General features: G+C 48.8%; 1 protein-coding gene across 2 annotated transcripts in view; it reads left to right on the top strand.

The window, feature by feature from the left end:
• Positions 1 to 17,020, top strand: part of LOC8025429 (transcriptional enhancer factor TEF-1) — a 163,094-nt gene that overhangs the window by 62,506 nt on the left and 83,568 nt on the right. For both annotated transcript variants that reach the window (XM_042293285.1, XM_042293284.1), the window contains exon 2: positions 1,252 to 1,461. The gene's annotated coding sequence lies outside the window, so the exon portion shown is untranslated. The remainder of the gene's footprint in view (positions 1 to 1,251; positions 1,462 to 17,020) is intronic.

Genomic DNA, 17,020 nt, shown 5'->3' with positions numbered 1-17,020 from the left:
GCGACGTATGAATCGAAGAGCCAGCAATAAAGCCTAGATCAGGCACTTTTTTGTGTGTGTTGAATTGAGGCTTAAAGTTGCCACGTAAAAACAGAACAACCAGAGGTAAAGCCCAACTCTGACACATGTTTGGCAATTTAGGTCCCCAAGATGTCAGATGACGGCCAAACTATACCAGCAGTGATCTTTGGCACTTGTTTGGTGAATTAGGGCAAAGATACCCGGGCTCTGGCCAAAAAGGGTGAACTTTGGTTCTCTCGCTTGAGTTTTTCGGACTTTTTAGGGCACGAATTCCCGGACTAAAACCCAAATTTCTGTCAGAACGAACTGTGCTACATGTATGCGTACACAGTTGTTTCGGATAAAATCACAGAAGTAAATTATATTTTTCACCTTCGAAGTTGAAGTGCAGCGCTAGTAGTATAACTGCACGGTTTGCTCGAGAATGTCACACGTTAAAGTGCATTGTGTTCTAACGTGTCATATTCTCATACGTTAGACTGCTTCAGCTTTGGGGTGACATTCCTGTGTCCGACACCATTTTTTGTTTCCAATTTTCTGACTCAGTGTTGGATAATATTTGAACACTAAGAAAGCACAAAGATCCCGTGATCCCTTTATCTTTACTTATAATCCATATGCACCCATCACCACATGCTGTTTCCGCGGAACTTCCGATGCAACGCAGATGTTGCTTTTCATACCACTCACTCGCGATTTTCTTGGCGTTCCCTCGAGAATACCGATCCGTTCCCCAGACTATTATCCAGGCTTACACTCACAGCTATTACCCTTTTTCCTTGTTGTTTAACTTTCTTCTCTAACCACCAGCGCGAGTCCCGAATTTTTTCCACCTCTCATTCTCCCCACTTCCTGCATGTCAATCCTGTTTTATATATATTTCTACATATATTTTTTGTAATCCTATCAGAAACAGAGTTTCACAACTCGGGCGTGTACGTCCGGTGGGGTAACTTTTTTTATTTCTTACCATAACCTGCAGTTGAGATTCCTTCCGGTCTAACCCTTGCGTCCCGAAAAAAAAATGGCGGTCGTGGAGTTTGGGGTTGGGGGCAAAAAAAGGGGTGCCGACACAATGAAGGGAGGTAAGAAGCGTTCGTAATCACGAATTTGAGTCTGTACAGCGCATGCGCGTCAGCACGTAACTCCAGACTTTCATTGAGCTCTGGAGAGAGGCAGTGACGTGGGGAAAAAAAATGACTGTTTTTCCTTTTTTTGTTGTTCGATTAGGGATCCCGTGGTGCCGTGAAAGAGGGAGTTGGGAGCGGCGGCGTACTCCAGTTCGGCAAGGACGACGACGACGACGACGGCGGCGACAGCGACGACGACGAAGGCGGAGTCGTTGGAGACGTCCATGTCTTCGTCCTGAGGACGCTGCAGCCTCGGCGAGGACACAGCGGAGGTCACCGCAACTTCCACGGTTTTTCTGTAGACGTGCAGGTGAGTGCTGTCGCCGAGTCACTATGTCCTTGCATGGTCTGCGGTAACTGGTCCGCTACCGTGCATGCTCAGAACGCGTTCCACAGCCCAGTAAAACAAAGATGGCTGCGGCCAGAGAGCGGTCATTGGAAAGGTCTATAATGAGGGTAGTAACTTGGCTCCGCCCCGCGAGACATGTGTGACGTGATACCGCGACATTTCCTTCACCTCCGACCTGACCATTTTTTTTTTGTTGTTTTGTTTTTTTCGTCACGCGATAAGGGTTTTCACTTTTGTCCTTGCGTGTCCAGACAGAAGAGTTTCGGGTATCTGGTCTCGCATCGGTGCTTTTCCGCTTACATATTTTGGAGCTTCTGATTACGCGACCAAAAGAAGTTTCCGCGGTCAGGCTGTGGCGTCAAAATGCTCCCCCCCCCCCCCCCCCCCCCTTTCTACAACACGATAGAGGTCGTGACGTCGTTGATGACGCAGCAAGGGTGGTTGAACTCTCGCTGTCAAGTGTCTTCGTCTAGGGTAACCCCCGCGATATTTATACGTATATTTAGTTATTTCTTCACATACATCGAAGACCCGTTTCCGGGTATTACGCGAGGGACGGTTTTAAATACAATTTGACATTGTTATACAAAATAATAATAAAAACATTAAGAACAAGGCATATGGCATGCGCATAAGATCGGGGTACGAAGACATGTTTTAAGATTCTAATGCAGTTAGTTCTAAGTTTCAGTCTAAAGGCACTGGGAATTTCTTAGGGTGTAGCGATGTTAGTTTGTGTGGCAGTTTAATTTGGCAATAGATTCCATTCCGCAGTTGAAAGCGGTAATGTGGACTCTGCTCCACAGTTCGGGTTACAATTGCAGGATAAAGAGGAGCGGCATGAGGACTGTGTCGCACGAATCAACAGATGCAAGTGGATTCACATAGGCGTGCCCTCCAAGTATACACTTGAAAATGTAAATCTCGCGTTGTCGGTTCGATATCTAGCTGGTCTGTCTTTTCCCGACTTTCAGAAAAAAGATTTTTCGACGGACGTCTTTTCGAATAATCCCAGTTCTTCGCACTTGCGCAAATTTCCGTTATATATATATATATATAAGGAAAGAGGAAAAAACGTTTCATTGGATGAGCGATTTCGCTGTGGCTGTCGTAATGCCAGCGGGCTTACGCGTGACGCGTTAGAAGTAATCACTCACTTGTAATCAGTCATATTTTGCTGTAATTGGGTATTGCTCAATTTACTTATTTTAAAGGGTAAAAGCGCTTGTAATTAAGTTATTTTTTTCCCTATAATTCGTTACAACGGTTCACCCTTAAAGGGAAGCTACGGAGCTTCTTGGAAAAAATGAGTTAGAAGTGAATTCTAGTGTATTTTTACCCCGTGAACCCGAATACCCAAACCATTTGCTGCGTAAGTATTGTTAAACGCGAGAAAAACGCGAAAGACAGTCGCTGTCCGTGACGTCATCGACGGCTCTTTTGGCTGCCCAAGGCTAGGGAGGCGGGGCTTCAGTCCTATTTTGAAATTGCTTGTATGGCTCTCCGGCGCGCCGCATTGAAATACAATTTTGATATCTGTTATTCTAAAGGCCAAATGAACGCAATTCATGCGTTTTTTCTCAAATGTAGAAGTGCCCCATCTTCCCTTTAAAGGGGTACTCCGCCGATTTTTGAGCTACCTCAACTAACTATATTTTCTGACTCCCCGGCCTTTACCCTTTCTGGTATGCTATTTAGTATCGTGAAATTCATAATATTTATTGCGAAATCGGCAAATGAAAATCATGCAAAAACAAACATTCAAATATACCCGCCCTTTTCAGGGCCGTGACGTCATTGGAAGGTCAGCTTGCCAGTCGGGCGAGCAGTCTAAAAAATAGAAAATGTCAATCATTTGTTCCGTGACGGAGCGCGGGGACTGGAGCGAGCTTCCAAAGCATTCATTTGACGCCATGAAACTGCTTCAAATCAGTTGGGAACAAATTCTACAGTCCAAAGAGTGAACCCCTGCACTTCCAATGACGTCGCTTTTTCATTGTGGCCAGTACAGACTTTCAGTTTGAAAAACACGGTGAGGACCAAAATTGTAAATTCAATAACTTCATGAAAAAAAAATTATTTTGACCTAATATTTGGGATACTATTTTGGCGATGTTGTTTGGCGAGTTTAGCAAAATTTCAAGCAAATCGGGGACCATGAAGAAATCGGCGGAGTTCCCCTTTAAAGGCCGACGTATACTTCGCCCTTTCCACTTTTGCCCGCCTCCTCCTTTCCTATATCCTCTCCATATTTTACCTTGCCCGAACTTGGCTCCCCTCGTAGCCTAGGAGAGGGAAGCGCCAAGAGGATTATCTGCCCTGCAGAAGACGGAGGTTGTACGTCGGCCTTTAAGCTGAGACTGCAGACAATGCCACAAACACGAGAGCTCGAAGTCGCTGCCTTTCAAGCGTTCTTCCGCGGAACGAACACTCGCACTAGAAAGGCACGTCTTAAAGGCAGGAGCGCGGGCTAGCTCGGGCTTCGTTCATGTCCATAGCTATGTACACGACTGATGAGCGGTTGCTGTTGACGGCGAGCGTACGCAGTTCTTTTTGCAACGTGTATTCAGCACCATCAAGATTGCCGGTCTCAGCAGCCTGTTAATGTTAGTTCGTTCTGAGCATGCGCCCTAAACATCGCCCTCAAATATGGCGTCCATTGTGTTTGTTCGAGGGGTTTGTTGTTTTCCATCAGATTCGCTGTTTTTCGCTGTCAATTTTCGGCGTCGGACAAGAAAACGGTGTTTATGGGGCCTTAGGTTGAAGAAACAGGACAAGGGCATGGAATTCCCGAACCTCCAGAGAATATGCTCGAGCCTAGAATACACGGAAAAAGTTCCGGTAGCAATAAAGAAAGGAAACAAAAAATAAAATACCTAATCGCCCAAAAAAGAAAAAAAAAGAAGTACACTCGCGGACAGTTTAGGGTGGCTGTGTTCGAGGTAGACACACAATAAAATTGTAGTTGAAGATGTTTTTCTTTTCGAGAAACTAAGTTTTTTCTCGGCGGAGAGGAAAGCTCTAATTCGGGGTTTTTCGGTTTTTCCCAGCCTTTGATAAATCTCTGCTCGGGTGTCAATTTTCGCGCTTTATCGGTATCCACCGAGAACACAGAACCCTGCTTACTAGTGACCGCCTACCTTTTTCTTTAGGCCGGGGTCATTGAACGGAGCGAAAATTTTTACCCCACGAGCGGCGCCAAGCCTGTCTAACTCGTCAGCGATGTTAAATATCCCTTCGTCGTAAACATGTCGTCACTTACAATGTGGAAGGCTCGCTCGAATGTGTACTCTCTTTCACATAGCCAGAGAGACCGCACTTTTGTTTGCACAAGTCCCGTTATGCCCGGGTAGGGCACGCGCGAGATAAAATTACTTCCGGAGAACCGCCCCTAAGGATGAGGTCGTCGCAGATTCCGACCGAGGGACGTGTCACCTTGAAGCCAACGCGTCCCCGCGGTGCAAACCTTATTGTACGTTTCGCAGAAAAGCGAGAACGAGTTCCAAGCAGGCTGCTCTGACCGCTTGTTTATCTCCTTGCGTCTCTTCTATCTCATCGGAAAAGAAAAAAAAAGAAAAAAAGAGGTGTCCTGACGAAGCGCGACGGTATCAGGACCGACTGCAAGAACGTCCGACTCCAGGAACCCCCGTTACGCGATGAACAACGTGTTGATTTTTCTTATCCTTTTCGCTTTAACAGGTCAGCTCCTGTTTTTTTCTTTTTTTTCTTGCCTATTAGCGTTTTCGACTTCTTTCGCTTTCTTTTGAATAACTTCCTGCTTCGCAGCCTCGCAAGCTGCGTAGTAGCGCGGTTCGCAGAACTGCGTACCCCCCTCGGGGCGAGTATATATATATATATATCTATAGTAAACACAATCAAACGCCCTCCCGCGCATCCCTTTTCTAATAACGAGCAATGACCGGATTTCTGTCGAAGAACGTGTGTAAGCGAGGTCTCGTTGTTTGAAATTCTTTAGGTATAAGCTTTTCCCGGTGGCCGTGGCGGCCTCGTGACTTCAGCTTGCCCCTAGGTTGCGTGTCTTGAAACCAATCTCTCTCTCTCTCTCTTTCTCTCGGTCTCTCAGTAGCGCCAGTTCTTTATCGTCACCCTTTCGGCTCTTATCGGGCACGCGAAAGAAACTCGTGCAGTTTCGGATACCCGCTCACTTGTTCCGCTGAGGGGTGACCTCTAGCACTTGAAGTCCGACAACAGCCATTCAAGCAGTGCTGATAATGCGACGTCACGGCGCTCGTGTCTTTTTTTTTTTTTTTCGTGGGTTTGTTATTATTGGTTTAACCGGATGGATGGATGTTAATGACTGTTCGTGAATCCAGCGAACTATACGGGCGCGCTGGTCAGGCAAAATGCCGGACGAAAGGAGGTCGTTTTCGTCGTTCAGCACGCGGACCACTATACATTTCTTGCACTGCGGCATAAAATTGGTGTTACATATAAAAACAAAGCGATTTTTCGACGGTAGGATCCTTCTTTTACTCACTGCGTAGGAATGACACAGCGAAAGCATAAAACTAAGTACTGGGAACGATGTTTGTTTCTATGCTGCCGACGAGAACCAAGCAGCGATAGCAGACGACAGAGCCGAAACGACCTCCTCTCTTGAGCTTCTCGGCGTTGCCGCTACGCGGCGTCGTAAAGGGTGGTAGCTTGCGCCACCTAGCCTAAGTCAATCCTAACCAATAATGCGCGAAAAATAAAAAAAAAAAAAATAAAAGAAAAGCGCATGATTGCGGCGCATTCTCTGTGTGTGTTTGGTTTATCCGTTGGTAGCAGACGCACAGAAACGACGAGCGTTGTGGCGATGCACTTTTGGCGCTGCTTGGTTGGTTCTGTCTGTGGGATCGTTGCATTGGCTGCGGTCGGACCTTTTCGTGACGTCACGTAGAGAAGGCCAACGCGGGCCACAGATTTGACGCGAGTGTCGCTTCGGCAGTCGGCTGAGACTCCCATTTGTTCTCACCGATCGAACACGAACGCCAGTCGGTCGCTGACGCAGCGCGCTCGTGTCTAATCTGTTATTCGCTTCGGCCTCCTTTAGGTGACATAACACAAGTCCAATAATACAGGCCTTGTTATGTAGGGAGGTCATGGCCTGCAGGGAAGCCTCGTCGCCTATAGTGGAAAGGGAAACGACGGTTCCTTTTTTGATGTCGAATGCCGAGATCGTTGCTCTGTCAGGCAAGCAAGCGTAAGACGCTTTAGACGTGCCAGCACATGCAGTCGTACCGACTCGAGACCCCCTTTGTTCGCGGAAACGTTTGGAGTGACTGCTATAAGCCACTCAATATTGTCGATCGGATGAATATTGTTCTTTTCACCCAGTCGATCGAGACGTTCTGGAAGAGTAGTTGGCTAACTCGCATAAACACAGACGCCCGTGCAAATTAAGGAGATGGCATAAACAGAGCCCCTTTTTGAAAGTCAACCAAGCAAAATTGGCGGTCGCCGTTTCTCGCCCTAAAGGGATAACGGATTTGACCGGGGCCCGGGTTTTGCTGGCGACGACGGAAGGACGGAAGAGAAAAAGATTACACTCACAAAGAGGCGATTAGAAGATTGGTTTAAATTATGTTGGGAAGGTTGAGTGATGCACAACTAACTAGAGCAGCTGGGTACAGGCGGGACAGAGGAAAATTGGGACTCCCTCCGCGTGCCTCTAGCCCAAAGTCTGAACCCTGTCCTTCAGTGGGTCCGGTGCTGGGGTAACGCCGACAAGGTTTCCCTCGCCGGAAGAGAGAGAGAGAGAGAGAGAGGAGAGGGGAGGGTTGGAAAGAGGTAGGAGGAGAGGAGGAGGTGATACTTTTAGTTGTTTTTTTTTTGCCCAATCCCCCGAAGTTCATCTTGGTGATATCCCACACTGTCTTAAGATAATTAGGGGGAGAAAATTGGCTTAGAAGGGCGGGAGGAATCATATGGTTGTCTATTTAGACTTAGGCTAGGTGGCGCAAGCTACCGCCCGTTACAAAGGGTATAGCCATTAACATCCATCCATCTATCCATCGGACACGACGCGTGTGATTGGATCCGAGTCCTCACCGAACGCTGACGTAGGCCTCGTGTGCAATACATGGCGGACTCAGATACTTTACGTTGCAGCCACCAGATGGCGCGCATTTTTGAAAAGGATCTATTGCCATTGCGCACCATCGGTATCCAGTAAAGTTTTATGGAGTGGCGGTTACGCAGTTATCTTCGTCGGAAGGTTTCTCGCCTTTGGGTTTAACAATGCAATCGTGTACAATCGTACTCGTGAGCTTTGTGCCCCAAGTCCGGTTAAGGAATAAGAAAACAGAAGCTATACCTCTTTTGTTGGGTTATTCAAGGAGGGGACGGTCAATAAGATAAGGTCTCGTCTGCTTTTGCTTGCTGGACTGCCTTTGTTGAAGCACCGTTTCCCCTTGTCGTCGACTGGGGTTATTTTCGATGGGGCGGCCGAAGGTTTTGCGGTTTTGTGGTCGGTGCACGTTTACGAGTGTCGTGGCGGTCGACTTGTAGCCGAGGATCAACGAGCGGCTCTGACATCACACCGCTGCGGTGGCGCTACTGTGGGCACAGCGCATGCGCAGATCGGGTTTCTGTGCACATGCACACAGTGCCTTTCGTTTTTGTTTTAGAGCGCAGCTCTTAGGCGCCCGTTTCCGGCTTGAGCGGCGTCGGCGTCGCCGTCGCCGTCGGCGTAACCGCGCGGTGCATTATGGGTAAATTTCCCCGCTAAATCTAGCGGAATAATTTCCCCGCTAAATCTAGCGGAAAAATTTCCCCGCTAAATTTAGCGGAAAAATTTCCCCGCTAAATTTAGCGGAAAAATTTCCCCGCTAAATCTAGCGGAAAAATATCCCCGCTAAATCTAGCGGAATAATTTAGCGGGGAAATTATTCCGCTAGATTTAGCGGGGAAATTTCTCTTGAGGTCAGGTGACCCCCGAGGTCACGTGACCCCCACGTGACCTTGGCGAGGGGGTCATGTGACCCCTCCAAGGTCACGTGACCACGCCTCCCCCCCGATAACACGTGAACCTCAGTACCCTTCCCTCCTCCTCCTCAAGAGCTGCGCTCTAATTCGGCGTTACAGGGAGTTGTAAACGGCTTTCATTTTTTTTACATGCCGAATCTTTTTACTTTTACTTTTACTTGCCGAACGGACACTACGGGCAACGTCATCTCGAGAGACAAGCACGTAGACGATTTTACCTTACGATTGTAAATCAAGACTGACACCTTGCAGACTAAAGTAGCTCAAAACAGACATATCACGGACAACAGTACACAGACGATTACACCTTACGACAAACACATGGCAGACAACTGTACCTGACGGCAAACACGCCGCAGACAACAGTGCCTCAAGACGAACATACCCTAGTCGATTTTACTTTAAGACAAACGCACCACAGACAAATCTGCCTTCGGACGAGCGCATAACAGTGGTAAATCAAAACAGACATAATACAGAGAATCATACCTCAAGACGACTGTAGCTGAAAACAAACAGATCACAAACGAGACAATCGTATCTCAAGACAAACACATCACAGACAACCGTTAACCGAGACAAACACTTCACAAACAACTGGATACCCCAAGCCAGGCACATCACGGACAACTGTACTTCAAGACAAACATCACAGGCGACCTTGTGCCTCAAGACAAACACATCACGGACAATGTTACTTCCAAACGAAGAATCCCCCAAAACAAGAACATCAACAAAGAATCGAAACAAAGAAAACGGCGAAGTTGATGAATGAGACCATGACTTTGTGAATAATGAACCCGGCAGACAAAAGGTGATCACCCTATCGACGAGCGCCGTCCACTTTGCTTATTGGACGAGAACGAAGACGAACAACTCAGTTTGCCCAGGCTGCTTCCTGGTTCGCATTTCGTCCACCGGACCTCGTTTACAACAACTGATTACACATACACTCCGCGCAGCCCATCCGTTTGTGATTAGCCTATAGCGGCTGTATATTAGCATGAACATGAGGTCTAGCTGTACCATTCTCACCGCCCCCTTTAACGGACGCATCGGTACATCGATCTGAACGCGGTGGACCAGGGTAGGGTCTTGACGAGTAGCCGACCACACCCCGAAGAACCCCTGCTGCTTTGTCGATTAGAAAATGTTGCAAGTCGCGACTTGGGCGGGTGGTCGCGGAAAACGATGAAGCAGACAAAAGAAAAATCGTTGGACCGGGGCACGTTAATGTCTTCAAAGCGTGCCAACGTGGGACGTCCGTCTCCCCGATGTTGCGGTATTGACAGCCGATTCTACGGCAGGGGCCACGAAGCTGACGTGAACGTCGGAGAGTTGCGGCGGCGCCCGTGACGTTCTGAAGGAAGGGGACATTGGCTTATCCTCTCCTCTTTTCTTAAAAAAAAAAAAAAAAAGTTTTTCTTTTACCGGCATTTTTCTTTCTTTCTCGAGTGCTTGCTTTAATTAAAACTGTAACTTTGATGCTCTGAAGAAGGAATGAATGACGAAACATGTTTTGTTAGGCTCTGCTCTTTTTATTCGTGTGGTGTGACATGCTGGTTCCCGCGAACCTCGATGGTAGGAAAGGGATAAAAGAACGAAAGAAAAAAATGAAGAGATAGAGAGAGAGAACAGGTTTCGTGCCTAATCTGCACTGTAGAGTTTTTGCGGTGTTTATTGTTTCTGCCGGCTGGACGCTAAGTGCGCGCTTGCGTTTGGTGCGTTTGCGCTTATTATTTTTTATTTCGAGTTTTGAAACGATTTGCTTCTCCGGGTATATTTAGCCGACTGGGCAGGGATAAATTCGCTGGCTCTGGTTCATTGTTCTTTTCCTGCCTTTCATTTCGTAGGGATTTTTTTTTTCTTTTTTTTTGGTTGCGCTTTGCATTTTTATCCCGACGTCCCGATTTGCCGTTTGAGGCGCGTTTCTTTGTTAAAGAAAGCAGGTCAACGAAATTGAATATGGATGTGTACAGTGGGCGCTCTTGAACACAAATACGGATGAGATATTTATTCACGACCTTATTTATTCATCGTCGTGCTTTGCGAAGAGAACCAACAAGTCGTGGCACTCAGGGCCGTCGTTCATTCGGTCAGTGCAACTGTACGGCGCCTGGAACGCGTCTCCGACTGGTGTGTTTACCACGCCCCAAAGAAGTGGTCCCTCGATTTCCGCCTGATGACGTCATAGAAGTGTCACGCTGTCGCCGGTCGCGAACCTGGCGGCGTCCCAGCAGTGGGGATGGATGTGGCAGACGTCTGTTCTCAGTGTTCTGCCGCTGGTCATTCTCCATTTTGACAGTCCGCGGAAGTTTCGGCATCGAGAAGTTGGGACGCCGCGACGACAGCGACACTCGCGTTCTGTCGTGCATTTTTCATTTTTTCCTTCGGAACTTGTAAACCCAACCGCCAGGATCGCGACATTCCACAACATGACACTCCGACTTTTTTGACGGCATTTGTTGCCACTTTCGGGACCCCTTTCCCCCCCCCGTGGGCGGAATAGGACGGCAACGTAGACCTCGAGCCAGGCGCCGTAGTGGCTCTCTTGGACAGCGCAGTTCCTGAATCGACCCTTCCGACGTCACGCAGCATGTAAGCAGCCTTGTAAGCTGCAGGCTTTCCAAGAATCGCCAAGAGGCGGCTCTTAGCCAGCAGAACAATTTCCGTTCTCGAGCGTGCACGTAAACAGATCGGTCGGCGTGTTCGAGACTTCACGCGCACAAACACACACGAACACACGCCTACGTCTTTTCAGGCGGTTGACGTTGGACGAGATGAGGAGAGAGAGGGAGAGAAAGATTGTGAGGCGTTCCCCCGCCATTTTGTTTTATCGCTTGGTTTCCGGGCGACCTTCTCTGGGCACCTGTCGTGTCCTGTCTATTAGCGGTTTTGATGTCCTGGCTCCCAGCGCAAGTGCTTTTGTGTATGGGCATATACGCTGCCGTTCGTGTACGCCGACGAGCCGTATCGTTTTTTGTTGGTAGTTTTGTCCAGCCTTGTGCCGGTGACCGCCGTCGGAAAGGCACTACTCGTTCTCGGTGGGATGTGGGCGCAATCACCCGTGTGCCCTTCTTCAGTTCGGCGGTTTGCGATCCTTGCGGGCTTTGACGGGCTCGATGATTTGTAATGCAAGTTCACACATTGATAACATTATTATTATTATTTTATTATTTCTCGTACGAGGCCGCGGAGTGACGCAGACGCTACCAAATCGGGACAAAGGAAAGACTGCCGCAACTCGACTCGAGACTTCCCGGCGTCGTGGTACGATTTACCTATCTCGCTTTATTGGCGCGGTTTTCTTTATGGTGGCGACGCTTTTATCTTCGTCCACCGCCGCGTGCTCCTCGCGGGCCGCGGCTTCCGGTGTCTGACGGCGATTGCGCGACGTTCTTCTCCGCTGATGTCAGGGAGATCCGACACTGCCCGCTGCTCGTCGTCCTCTCCCTCGGGCCGCCCGCGTGACGGCATAGATTGCGCGCATTGCGTTTGTCCGCGAACGCATCCTACAAACGACAGTCGTTAGGCACTGTCTGTTTCTTCCTTTTAGAAACATTGGTCACAGAAGGATTGCCTGCAGATACGTTGACGCCGCGTGAGATGGCGTTCGTACATATAATTGTAAGTAATATGGGGAGATAAGCATGAGTGATAAGTTGATTGGACGCACAGTGGCCAAATACAGTTATATAACGCTTTGAGTACAACGTTGCTCCAGGCGCCGTGTAACCGAGCTTTCGGTTGCACGTCAAAAGATCCCCAGGTGGTCCAAATTAATCCGCAGTCCTCCGCTGGGGCGTGCCAGATGCCCGTCGTAGGTTTGGCACGTAAAACCCTCAAATTTGACAACGTTGCTCCATAGCAATCTTGGTGCTTCTGGTTGGAACGACACTCGAAGATTTGAAAGACCAAAAATGCCGATCGTCGTGGCAACCGAGACCGACTAGCCAATCAGCTTGAGAGGTTTCGTCGTCCGTATGTTGGCATTTGTTTGTGTCCGGCTAGCAGGCGGGAAGGCAATGGTGCTTACTTTCCCAGGATCCAGTCACTTTTAGTCGTAGGCAGCGACTGACGAGTGCCTTGCTAGGCCTTTAGTGTTGGAACTGCTTCGGCCGCTCAAGTCGATGGGATTATTGTCGTTGCTTCCGGAATCGTGGATTGAACAGCCTTCGCCGGGAATTCTAGTATCTCTTTTCTTAGAGCACAGTATTCTCGTTTCGTCTCCATGGCGAAGTATTCGAGCGCTGCTGGCGGCCATGAAGCTTTCCTAGAATGGCATCGTAACCTAACCACAACTTCCGATCGTTTCGTTTGGCGTATTCGGCAGTTTCTGCTGCTACGCGTCAAATCGCACAACCAAAGCAAAGCAAAGCGGAGAAAATACCTGATGCGGTCACGTGATAATGCTCGCTACGTCACTATCGAGCGGTAATTGCAGCGCTCCAATCGGTCCCGCTTGGAGCTAACTCTCTGACGTCACTTCACTGCGGTGGCGGTGCTGTGGGCACTGCGCAGGCGCAGACGTGTCCCTTCAAACGAATATGGTTTCCGCGCGGTGCCTACAGACGTGAACGCGGTCTTGTTTCTAAACAACGTGTTCATCTGCAGGTGTCTGACGGCGATTGCGCGTTCACAGACGTGAACGCGGACTTGTTTCTAAACAACGTGTTCATCTGCAGGTTGCGAGAGACTCTGGCTTATGGAAACCTTCTACAAACCCCTTTCTTGTTTGCAAGCTTGAGAGATGCCCTTCAGTGCACTCACACATCCTGACCGATTATCCCTTGGCTTCGCAATCAGACAAGGTGGAACGGAGAGGCTGACCACCTTATGGTATAATATATCTTTCGTATCAAAGTGTATCAAAGTCCGGCGGCGTGGAGACCTTTGGACAATGCCTCGTGTACTTGCGGCTGCGCTCTAGCCGGAACTACATAGCCTCGAACCGATAATGGGCGACATCGCGAAACGTTGATGAAATCTTCTTTTTCTGGAGGACGTTGGGGTATCTCGAGCGTCGGATATAGGGTCGCGATGTCGTGATTGTCTGTCCCGGGCGTGTGGCCAAATAAAGCCTCGACACGAGATATCGTGGTCGTCCTCGTAACCTTGCACCGACACCGGCAGCGTGTCTGATGCGACCGTTGCTACAAAGATGCGGTGGTAAAAATTGTGTTGTGTGTATGTTTAGGCAGCGGGGAGTTAGCACGCGAGTGGGCGTCTAGTGTATTACTGCTAGCCTGGGGTCTTTGACGTCCATCACGCAGTAATGATACACGACCGCGCGCCAGTAAAGGATGCTCGTCCAGATCGAAAACGGGCAGGGATGATGATTAGACTCAGGACTCCTAGTTTGTCCTCGGTGTTTTAAAAGCGTGTTTGTCTGTCACGGCGAAGTGACTTGGAATCAGCGTGTTGATAACGTAATGACTAAGGCTATATCCGTTCACTCCTAATCTGACAGTGCGGCGAGCGCCGGGCCAAGTAACCGCCTCCCTGTGTTGACCTGACCTTCTTTTTGTGTGCATCGAAAGGGAGGAAGCGTAATCAGAAGGCGAAAGATGGGTAGCTACGGGTCCAACCAACACGTATGCGGATCGCAAGTTCGTCTGCTTCTATATCACAGGGGCTGCGGTGACGTCAGAACTGCGAGCTCTAATTGGGTATGACTGGAACTGCACAGTGGGTAGACCGCAAAGCAGCTAGCCGTGTAGGTTGCAGCTAGCATTGAGGTATGTCCACTATCCGCCCAATCAGAGCCAATCAGAGCTCGGCGTCGTTCTGACGTCACCGCCACTCCTGCGCAAGGAGCAGACGACTTGGGCCGTGTTCCAAAACTTTTCCAAATGGATCCGAGTTACTCCGGCGGGTCGTGTCACGTGAGAACACAAATTGAAAACCGCTTGTCACGTGTAGGTTTTGGAACGCCAAGGTACAAAATCCTTACCCTGGAGTACGCTCGAGTAAATTTTGGAACACGGCCTTGTTCTCACCATTGTGTGAACTCGCGTTCTATCTTTGGCGATTGGTTCTCAGAGTGCTCTCGAGTTTCGACTGCTATTTGAACGTGGATCCACAGCTCTCGTTTGGTATCAACCAATGAGACATTTTTGACCCGTTCGCGAGCTCGAAATCGGGCAGAATTTTGGTGAGAACGTCTCGCAAACTCGCACATAGATAAGGTCTCGCCGCCTCTGATGTGCTTGTCCTCAGTGCTCCTTCACCCACCGGTCAATGTCAGCTTTTGTACGGCAGCAGAAGAACAGTTGAGGCTTATAAAGGAAGCACGAGCTGTCAATGGATTCCAACGTGAAATAGCTGTCGATCGCAACTTCAGCTTGCGGCGTCCGATCTCACTTTGCCGCGGCCCTCGGTTCGTAGCAGACGATCGACCTTTTCCCCCCGATCTGTTAGCAGACGCCGTACGGCGTTTTCTTGTTATTATCTCTGTCTTGAAATAATGCTTCGTAGCAGACGAAACGCGTTCTTCGCTCGCGTTAGCAGACAAACCGTCTACGAACGCTATCTTCGCTCGTTCCGCGAGAAGCAAATGTAATCTCGCTCTCGCGGTGTCCAGAATCGTACCCCAGGACTGCCCTTTCCAGTGCTTGCAAAAAAATGCACTCACTGGCATTTTTTTCGTCCATATAAAGATAAAATAAATTATGTAATACTTAGTAAGGTAGCTTCCGCGACCTTCGGTGGGATGTTTCGCCGTGCCCTTTCGTTATTTCGGTGACTAAAGTGACAAGATAGTTCGAGTTCGTCGAAAAAGAAAATGAAATCGAGATAACGACCGGAGACAAGTTTGTGTGGATGTCGTCGAGAAATCCGTCCGTTTGCGTGCGCGCACAAGTGCCGAGCTCTTGTCAAAGATTACGACATCTGAGGAGCACCGTTGCTGCAAGGTGCTCGCCCTAAGGAAAGGGGGGGGGGGGGGGGGGGGGATTGAGGTTGACGGTACTAGGGAAGTTCTCGTAGACCGCGTTTCCCCCTCCTCTTTGCCCTCCGCAACGAAAAAGCCGCTACTACGCCTGCGCGCCGATGGCCTTGACTGTAGAGTTCTGGGTATCCTAACGGGTTGGGGAGGGCGTTGCGGGACGGCGAAAACCATCTACGAAAACTCCCTGCTGTCGGGACCGGCTATAACGAGGTCGGTTTTAACGAAATAGCGGCTACAGCGAAGCGATTGCGATTTCCCATTCCCTTTTGCACTTCGTTATAACCGAAGTCGGTTATAACGAAATAGCGGCTACAACATAGCGATCACGATTTTCTATTCCCTTTTGCACTTCGTTATAACCGAAGTTGGTTATAACGAAATAGTGGCTACAGCGAAGTGATCACGATTTCCCATTCCCTTTTGCACTTCGTTATAACCGAAGTTGGTTATAACGAAATAGCGGATATAGCGAAGTGATCACGATTTCCCATTCCCTTTTGCACTTCGTTATAACCTATGTCGGTTATAACGATATAGCGAAAATAGAGAAGCGATTACGATTTCCTATTCTCTTTTGCACTTCGTTATAACCGAAGTCTGTTATAACGAGATGGCGGATATAGCGAAGTGATTTCCGATTCTCGTTCACTTCGTTATAGCCGGTCTCGACATATCCATTCCAGGAGTTACGGACTTACGGACTGTGACACACTTAGCACGAACGCATCACAAAGCCGCAGTCATACTGCTCACACATCATGCAACAGACATGACAGAATCATGCGCGGAAACGCCTCAAGCTTGCCTCGAAGCATGTTTTTTTAATTCATTCGTCTGCTTCGAAGATTTCTGCAGACGGCTTTTGTATGGCCAATCTGACATGACCGTCGTGCAAGGGAGAAGCACACCTCGCACAGTGTTTGCCGCAGACTGTCTCTTGTATGATAGATAAGCAGTGTGGCCGCTACTGTAATCGGTCCCTCAGGGCAGTCAAGTTTGGTGTGACACGTTGCGCCATCTAGCTCAAAATATTTGCAACACTGGGAAGGCCCTTTCAGTTTCGCCAGGCTGCTTGCTCGCGGGGCTGTTCACGCATCAATTTGAAATTATTGATTCATGCTTTTTGGGTGTTTTATTCTTAACATTGCTATCGGATGTCGCAGAAGAACAAACGTCGAAGCCCTTAGCACCGTTGCGTACCGGACTGTCGCAACCCCGGCAGCTTAGCAGGCGTGAAGCTCCGCAGGTTCCCGTGGAGGCCGTGGAAAATATAAGGCCGTCGGAGATTAACAAAGGCCATAAAACGTGTAAAATAAGCATTCCGTTCACATTGCCTAACTTGAGGTGGATTTCTAAATGTGCTATTTGACTAGATATTTGGATTGAATGTGCTCGAAGCCCGACGTTGTTTTTGGATTCGATGCGATGACTCTCGAGTCAGATCAGACCTTTAACACTGTCACTGCTCTCTGCTCCGCGGACAGATCTTGAGCGAACGACGTTTTGTGGACGTTTGAGCATAGTTACCGGAGTGGGCGTTTTATCCACTTTGCCGGTTGCAGAGTGGAAAGGATCGTTTGC

Source organism: Ixodes scapularis, unplaced genomic scaffold (assembly GCF_016920785.2).
Source record: "Ixodes scapularis isolate PalLabHiFi unplaced genomic scaffold, ASM1692078v2 PGA_scaffold4__175_contigs__length_147842914, whole genome shotgun sequence".
Taxonomy (NCBI): Eukaryota; Metazoa; Arthropoda; class Arachnida; order Ixodida; family Ixodidae; genus Ixodes; species Ixodes scapularis.
This window is presented reverse-complemented; position numbering and strand designations above follow the sequence as displayed.